Source organism: Apus apus, chromosome 9, assembly GCF_020740795.1.
Source record: "Apus apus isolate bApuApu2 chromosome 9, bApuApu2.pri.cur, whole genome shotgun sequence".
Lineage (NCBI taxonomy): Eukaryota > Metazoa > Chordata > Aves > Apodiformes > Apodidae > Apus > Apus apus.
The window spans coordinates 9,974,699-9,983,597 of record NC_067290.1 but is presented as its reverse complement, the minus strand read 5'-3'; the positions used below and the strand labels follow the sequence as shown (position 1 = coordinate 9,983,597).

Below are 8,899 nucleotides of genomic sequence, written 5' to 3'. Positions count from 1 at the left end.
AGGGGGGAAATACGGCAATTCAAGATGCGTTTAGGCTGAGTAATCGGGCGATAATCGGCTCCACGTTCACTCTTGCAGAGAAATGGAACAGGACCGCGTGAACGCTCCCGACAGCCGGACCCGTGGGGGAAGAACCATCCTGGTGGTGTGAAATAAACCTGCACTTCTCTGCACGTTGGCAGCAAGTTCATTTTCTTACTCGGGAATTACAAGTCACACGACCACTGGGGGGTTTTATTAACCTGTGAACTCTGGAAAGCAAAACAACCAAGGAAAAAAAGAATAGAGCTAATTACAGCTACGTTAGAAAAGAATTTTGCTTCTAAGCAGTGTAGATAGAGCAGCCTGCTTCCAGCTCTGAGGGACAGGCTGATGAGCAGAGATCACAGAGCTGGCAGGGAAAAGACCTTTGCTCTCTCTCCTGTCCCGAGACAGATCTGCCACATACCATTAGCCAAACTGCTTGCCTCCTCTGTAGGACGTTTCCCCGTCTGCCACCTGGAAACAGGAATGCTCACCCTGGAAAGGTGCTGCGAGGTCTCATTCCTTGGTGCCCACCAAGCAGTTCTGGATCAATAGAGGAACCCTAGTGCAGCCAGCTCAGGTGCTTACAGTGGTGCTCTCCTGAGCTCTCCACTGGCCCTGCCCTGAGTCACTTCCCTGCATCTGCTGCTAACAGCAAAAGCAGCAGGGATACACTTTCCAGCAGTTCGGTGCAGGGAACTGGCTTCGTGCAGGGTACACCCCAGGCAAGGGAAGGGCTGGGCGAGGCAGGACACGGCCAGTGGTCCTTGGGCTGGTTGAAGTTGTGGAAATGCAGAAGGTGAAGAGGAGCCAGGGCTGCCAGGCTCTCCTCATATAATGCCAGAAAGTTCATTACCAGTTTTGGATCTTCTCTACCTGCAGGACTGTGTCACTGTTACCATCACTTGAGAGAGGGGAGGCTGTGACATCTGGTTTATTCATACTTATAAAGTGCCCCGTAAGATGCAAAGAGCTGCAGAAGAACCTGGTACCAGTTAAAACCCAGACTGGACAAAAGAGGAAAAGCTCTGATTAGTGACATGATGGAGAAAACCCTCCCAAACAGACGTGATTTCTGTGGATGGGGAGGAAGGTATCTCCCCAGCTCAGCCCTGGGGCTGTGGGCCCTGGGCACATCAGCAGCTTGTGGGGCAGAGCACTGGCTTGTCCCAGCTCCTCTAACAGGAGACTCACATGCTGGGCTGTTAGGAGTACACATTAATGATTAGTTACAGAGTGCTCCTCAGCTCTCTTTTCCCAAAAGTTTCCTTTTTTCTTTCTGTCTACATAACATGAAAAGCAATCAAAAGCTGCAGGTGACACTTCCTCCTCCACCGCAGAGCGATCCTGGCACCATCCATCACCCACCCTTGTTCCACAGAGGATAACCTTGCACCAAGTTCCTGTGCCACTTGCTCATTTTCTTGGCATGACCAACAGCTGTGTCATGCAGTAGCTGCTCATGATGAATTCCTGCCCCTCTGTGGGAATGCAGCATTTTTTCAGACTGACAAGGCATGATCCCACTGGCCTTGGAGAACACGGGAATCCCGGCACTCGGGAGGACAGTGTCAGCAGAGAGACAGGTGCCTTTTGGCAGCAAGGAGACCTGCGTTCATGGTGGCAGAATGAAAGGAGAAAATCAGTGGTAAGAAAGTGGCAAATAGAAGTATTGAGCCATGGCTGTTGTGTTTTGCCTGGCCGTGCAGGCACACACACACACACACACCTCCCCACCAGAACAAACACATGGAGAAACCAGAGCGTGCTGCAGTCAGCAGCCCAGCACACTTCGACTCAGTAGCCTGTGAAGACCTATCAAAACCCAATGAAAAACCCATAAAGACTGATCCATTTGAAACCCAATGCCAATCACTAACATTGCTGCAGAAATCAATGCTCTGCCTTTGAGGGACCTTCACTCAGGTCAGCAGATCCCTAAGGTTATAGTGACAGGTCTGCAGACATTTACCAGTGCAGAAACCTCGGCCAATTTCATGCACTCGTCCCTCTAAACCAGGAAGTAAGAACATCTCCAGCTTTGATTTTCTTCCCTTTGTGACATCAAATCTCTGTTTACTGATCTTCCTGATCCAATGAGACAATAAAACATGGTATGTCTTAGGCCATCTCTCTGCTTTTGTCCTTGGACCAAAAGGGACCCTCCCTTTCTCTTCTTAGTCCCTAGAATGGCGGAGTGAACAGGGATACAAAAACACTTGCTGGTTGCTGATTTTGGAAAGGCCTGCAGAGAGGTCCAGGGAGCACACTGGCTTATCTGTAGTACCCACAAATCTTCACCATGAGCTGTGAACATCTGACATTCCCCCAGGGCCAAATTCACGCTCTTCCCAGGAGGCAAACCACCCCAGCTCTGGCCATCTGTGACATTAAAAGCTTGGGGAGAGCCTGCTCATTCCTCTGATACTTCTCCAGTATTTCTTAGCTCTTCAGAGTCCTGCAGCCCCCCTTCCTCATTGCTGGGCACAGCCCTGGGACCCTTCTTTGCCTCTGTGCCCAGCAAGATGTGGCAGCACAGGGGCTGTACTGCTCTGTGCAACTGGAGATTCCTGTGTAAAGCCAGTTTCTTTCAACTAGCTGTGCAACGCTTTCCTTGTCACCATTAGCTTTCCAGGCCAGCTTCCTCAAATTATCATTATAATGATCTAACTTACTAAAATAAAAAAGGGGAACTAAAGTGCAGTAAACACACAATATCTCGCTTCTGTAACCCAAGCATTGTCATCCTTCAGTTTATCTTGTCTAAAGCAGATTGATCCTGCTTCCGCTGGCATTCTGGTCCTCAGAAATCTGCTATTCCATGACCACGTGTGCATTTCTACTGGCAAGAGCACAGCCACAGTCTTTTGCCTGCCCCCTAATCCCTGCCTGCAGTACAAATTCCACTCTGGTAATCTACTCATGCTTTCACCTTTGCAATCCTCAGCCGATTTCCAAGTCATGCAGCAGCAACACATGAAAGCAAGAAGCCAGCCCTGGACAAGACCTGATCACCAGACACCAAGTCTAGGAAGCAACTGCAATCTCATGGCAGAGCTCCAATCTGGGCTTCTGCTGAGGTGCAGAGGACATTGCATATAGCACAAGGTATTACCAGCATCTGTCCTCACTGATAAAATAGCAGCTGCTGGAGGTTGGACATCTTGAAAAAACAAAGCATTGATAAAGGGTCTAAACACCAACATGGGAGCCTGAGCCCCACACGGAGGGGGCCGACCTGCAGGGCTGCAAAGCCTGGTTCTGGCATGTTCCCTCACACCAGGCACTGCAGGCACAGGCACATAAAAGAAATGCCTTTGGACTTGTTGGACTGCTTCCCCCTGTTCAACAGCAAGAGCCACAAAACCACTTTGTGATCCCTTTGATACTGGGAGGCAGCAACGCTGGCACCTTCCCTTCGGAGCCACCTCGCTCCCTGAGATGTCCAGATCTTGCCCTTGCTCTGCCTTTGAGTCAGCCTCCCTCAGAGCCATGGACAGCTGAGCACAGGGGACACCCCCTTAGACAAGTGCCTACACTGGGCCTGGCAAGACTGGCAGGGAGACACAAGCCCATGCTGCTGGGCCATGGTGCAAGGTGGGCACCACCCATTTAACAGCACTGTAGTTATCTGGTGGAAGCCAAAGCCCATGGAATAATCAAGTGCCACAGGGCAAAGGGGTGTTTTGATGGTGCAGACTATCCCAAGAGGCTATCACACAAATAGTGACCATCACCCAATTCTCCTGCAGGACTCCCTTATGGCCTCTCCAGCTACAGAGGTTTGACAACACCAACACCTTCCAACTTTTACAGCCAGTGCCAAATACCAGCTAATTAATTTTTACAGCTGTGTTGGAGCTATGCCAGGTAATTTCATATGATTATTCCCAGTGCTCAAGTTGAGAAGATGACCCAGGCAGTGAGGTAACTTCCCTGAGGCCAGACTGAGTCAGTTATTTTGTCAGATCTGGGTCCCTCTAAGCACGGACATTTCTGAAAGGTTTTTTGAAACCAAAGGAATGGTATAAAAATAGGTACAGAGAGTAGTGCACACAGCCAGCACAGAACTGCAGAGGCCTTTGCAGAACTGGCTTTTCTTCAGGAATCAAGGTTCTGTTGGAGCAGCATGTTACCAAAGCAGCAGGTTCTGCAAGCTGTTACTTACCAACCTCTCAAGCCTTCACAGGGAAGGTCCAGTATGCCTGAGAACCTTGCAGCTCATGACACTAGTGGCTTTGAAGTCACGGGGACAGGCAGGCCAGGCTGGTGGCTGGCAGTGCCTGGAAGGCTCTGCAGGACCCACATGTGCCACCATCCTCTCAGACAGGTCACTGTGTGATGGGCTGGAGCAGCCACGTGAGCTCTGCAACCAGGCGTTTTGTGGCAAAGGTGGTGGCCATGCCATGTTGTTGTACCCAGCACCTGTCACGGGACAGGAGCCTGGTGCCACATGAGCACTATGAGTGGGATACTTTATGGGACAGGTGACTCACACGTTGCTTCTTCCTCAGCAGTGAGTCAGTGCTCCCTGGGCAGGAACCGGACTGGCTGTATGCACGCTCTGCAAGGTCTGCAGGTCCAGCCTGGATGCCAAGGGCCAGGGGTTGTCTGCTCTTCTGGGACCCTCCCTGGGAAGGACACAGACATTTCCCACAGCTCCATTCTGTCCCCAAGTGCCAGCCACCTCTCTGCAGGCACAGGGTGCTACGTATCAGCTTCTGGTCTCTCTGCCTCAACTCTTTCAAGTCACAGATTTTCGCAATCCCCTCTTGTCTACTTAAAAGGAGAAGTAAATTCCGTATCAATGGCAACCACGAGAAGCCTGTATCATTTTGAGTGCATGTTTTTGAAAAGGGTGACAAAGATACTCAGCCTTGAAGGATAAGGGTGTGTGGGCAGAGAGGTTTGCTTTGCTTTTATCTTGGACAACACTTTTCAATGCCTGGTGCCTCAGCAGCTGCATTTTTGACCCCAGGGAGTTATGACTCACTGTTTGCAAATCCCTGAGCCACCAAATTGAAGGTATGCCCTGCAAAGCACAATCACCTCATGCAGAAATGGTTATAGGTGGGTGTTAAAGCTTCAGTTACACTGTTCCCGCTCCATATCCCTGCCTGCATTCCTGGCAAATAGGTAACAGCACCTTTTACTTTGTTCAGATGAACAGGATCAATCTGGGTTTGTCTCCTTCTGTGAAGTCCTCAGCCAACCAGAGAGCAATCAGGCTATAGAAAATGCATTATCCCATCTACCCCAGCACTACACCAGCCTAGAGACACCTGCTCTGCCACATCTGCACTCCTGCTCCCTGCAAATTTCTTCAGAGCTGGAGCTGACCTGCTGGAGTACAGGGCAGAGGCTAAGGCTGTCTTTTAGCTGCTTTTTGAGTGATCTGTGTGGGGATACGGGTTCCACTGGCTGCCATCCCTGCTGTTGGAGTAGATCAGCTTGCTGAGCAATCCCTGCAACTCAAGGAGAAACAACACAATCACCATATCAGACATTTCTTAGCAGGAAGGCAGGAGACCTGTGTGTGAGGGGCCTGAGACCTGCCAGTGAAGAAATGAAGAAGGAACAATTCTTTATCCTCAAGTTGTTATTTTTGTTGTTCCCCTCTTCCCCCCATGATAATTGCTTTTTTCTTATCAGGAAAGAGTGATTTAATTCACTGCTGCAGACCAATGTGGTTCACAGAGGGTAAATGCTCCCTCTTTTTGTGTCATCAAACAGCCTTGGTGGGAAGGAATCACCACCAGCCATGTGGCAGGGCAGGATGGGATTGTCTCTGGGGAAGAGGACACTGCAGACCACCACATACACATACTCGGAGGCCCAGGCTTGGGTCAGCCCCTTAGCAGGGGCACAGGGGCTGCCTCTGAAGGAGGAATGTAATTCCTAGCTGGTACCTTGCAGAGCACCATCCAGGGAAGTCCCCACTAAATTCCAAAATGTAGTGACCTGGTGAGAAATCTGCATTACCTCACAGCAAGCACAGCATAAACACGAGGCTCCTGGGGGAAGCAGAAGGCACAGCCAGAGCTGCCAATCTGCAAATGACCCCCTCTTGCTGCTGTTGGGGGTTATCTTCAGCTTGCCACTGTGTAGCACATCCTGCAAAACTGAGGCTTTAAAATCCAGGTCTAAGCTCTGAAGTGAACGACGGGCTTCCAAGGTAAATACACCAGCCAGTGCTTTCCTTTCCAAAACCAGTCTGAGACAGAGGATGCGTGCAAAGACGGAAACTCAGCTAATGTGCTGAGTGGCCAGCGATGACTCCTCACTGGGCTTTGCTGACCACACTGTGCGGAGGTGGCTCCTGGCACCACAGCTGCAGGGCCTTAAAGGGTCAGAGGAAAGAACGCATCAGCACTTATCTGAGAGCCCGGGCACTAAATCCCGCCAGGCACCCGGGCACTGCAGTGCTGCACAGGCTCCCTCTCACCTGGGGGGGACCCTCGCCAGCTCTCAGCGACCCCAGCCCGGGGACAAACGCCACGTCCTGCAGCAGCCCCGGACGCGTCCCGAGCCCCCCCCGATCCCTGCCGGATGCTCCGCGACCCCCACAGCCTCGGGTGACTTTTGCCCGTCGCAAACCTCACCAGGGGCTCCTGCCAGCAGCCTGGGCGAAGGGAGCAGGGCCCGCCCTTCCATTAACTGCTGTGACCAGCAGCGGGAGGGCAGCGGCAGCAGCGGGAGGGCGGCGGGAGGCGGCAGCGGCGGCGGGAGGCGGCTCAGCCCGGACCCCGCGCGGCCCCGGCCCCGGGCGGCGCGAATCCCCAGCCTGGCGCCCTCTGGCGGCGGCGCCTGGACACGCGGGGGGGACCGGGCGGGCGCGGGGTGCGGGCGGGAGCGGGGTGCGGGCGGGAGCGGGGTGCGGGCGGGAGCGAGGTGCGGGCGCCCCGCGGGGCCAGGAACCACCTCCAGCTCCCAGGCCGGGAAGCAGTGCCAGCGAGCCGAAGCGTCCTGCTTGCTGCAGGTTTTTTCCTCCCTGTCTCGCCCCGCCAGAGACTCACGGATGCGCTCCCGCGTTCTTCCAGCGGGTTTTCCTGCGCCCTTCCCGGTGCTGCAGACAATTGCTGGGCGCAGCCAGTTTTCTTATTAGTTGGGTTGGGTTTTTTTGGGGTTTTTTGAGTCTCGCGGTCTAATGTGGGAAAGAAAACAGGTTGGCGTTTGCTTTTCTTTTAAATGCAAGAAGAAATTATTTCAAAGAGAGGTGAACACTGCAAGGGGGGCTCCTACAGATTCCTGAAGTAACCCGAAGAGACCCCAGAGGAGCAGCCCCTGAGCAGACAGTGCCCCATCAACAGTGTCCCTCTGCAAAGACACGTTTCCAAGGCAGCAGGACCTGAGCCCAACCAGCCTCACTCCAGGCCCAACTCTCCCATGGAAATCACAGGCGAGCCCCAGGCAAGAATCCCGGTGTGTTTTGCTTGGCTGAGACTCAACACGAGTTGTGCTGACTAGCTGAAAAATGAGGTTGTAAAAATAATGAAATTGGAAGATTTATTATTTCCCCCCCCCCCCCCCGAGCTGCTTTTCAAGGGCCTTAGCAAGGCCAAGTGAACTCTGCCATCACTCAGCCAGGTCACACCTGCTCTCTTGTGGCTGGGAACTGCAAAACCTCACTGCAGATTGAAAGCAGAGAGGCAGCCAGAAGGAAGGCTGCCTTAATTTATACACAGACAGCACTAAACGCTGAAACACCAATAAAAACTGAAGCACAGAGTTTTATCTCGTGCATCACGACAGCCACGTGCCTGTGCTTTTTTTCAGGATCGCTATTAGATTTGTATTAAAATCTGCAAGATAAGGTGTTGCCAGGATGACTTGTGCTACACATGCACAACCATGTTTAGTATCTTCTGCCCCTTGCCTGGGCTCCTCAGAAAGCAATGCATTCTATCATGGTCCCTGCATATTCCCAGTGCAAGCTCACTGCTGGTATAAGGATCAGACCAGGGTCAATCCTGTTCCCTGCTGCTACAGGCTTCAGTGTGCTCCTGTGGCCACAGCCAACCCGCTCCTTCAGGAAAACAACTTCTCCTTTGCTCCTTGAGAACAAATTGCTCTGACAGATGACACAGCTCTGAGTTTGGCATCAGCCCTGTAAAAACAGAAGAGTGTAGGGTTTTTGCTGGGGTACAGTTCTGTTCATGGCTTATCCTGCCAGAGTCATTTATTAGACCACCCTCATCCCTGTTGGACAGCTGGGTTGGCACTGGCTCCATCATGACTGTTCCCCTCCCACTGCTCGGGGGCACTGAGGGTGACATGCTCTCTGTGCAGCATGTCACCTGGAGCTGGGGCTTTACACCACCACAGGGTCTGATTACCTCTCTCACGCTGCTTCCTGACCTCCTGCAGCTCTCTGGGTCATCACTACTGTTGGAGGGGGACATTCCCTGTAATGGGTGACCTTAAAAAAACCAACCAAACAAAAAAACATAAGGAGATAAAAACAGGCATCTCTGGACTCTCATCACTGCTGCTTGGCATGGGCCCCTGGGGTGGCCAGATCCACATACAGGCCCCACAGCATGGGACAATTTGGAGGCAGAGGCTGGCATGGGCCCCACAGCACTCCCTGGCTGCAAAAGCAGCCTTTCCCTGCTCCAGCCCTGCCTGTGAGCCATCCACCAGCTCTCGCAGCCATCACCACCAGTGCACACTGCCAGGGGCTGGCTGCTGTCCCCATCCAGCTGGTCACTGAGCCTGTGCACTGAGGAACAGCCCTGGCATCACTCACTGGAAGCTTGAAGGTCCACCCAACACACAGGAGAGCTGCTGGCAGGGCCAAACTTGTCCTCGAAGCAAGAAACTTAAAGGCAGCAGCTTTTTAATCCAAAGACAAATTTAGCCTATGTGGTAGGGC

At 52.6% G+C, this 8,899-nt stretch overlaps 1 long non-coding RNA gene across 2 annotated transcripts; it reads right to left on the bottom strand.

Annotated features, from left to right (window-relative positions):
* Positions 1–206: 206 nt before the first annotated feature.
* On the bottom strand, positions 207–8,431 carry LOC127388482 (uncharacterized). 2 transcript variants are annotated; one of them, XR_007890384.1, is made up of 6 exons: positions 8,361–8,431; positions 7,984–8,131; positions 7,041–7,168; positions 6,007–6,364; positions 4,521–5,489; positions 207–1,633 (listed from the first exon to the last, which is right to left on the bottom strand). It is a non-coding gene; the product is annotated as an uncharacterized LOC127388482 (long non-coding RNA). The 2 variants fall into 2 exon arrangements; XR_007890383.1 differs by having other exon boundaries at positions 207–5,489.
* Between the last annotated feature and the right edge of the window lie 468 nt (positions 8,432–8,899).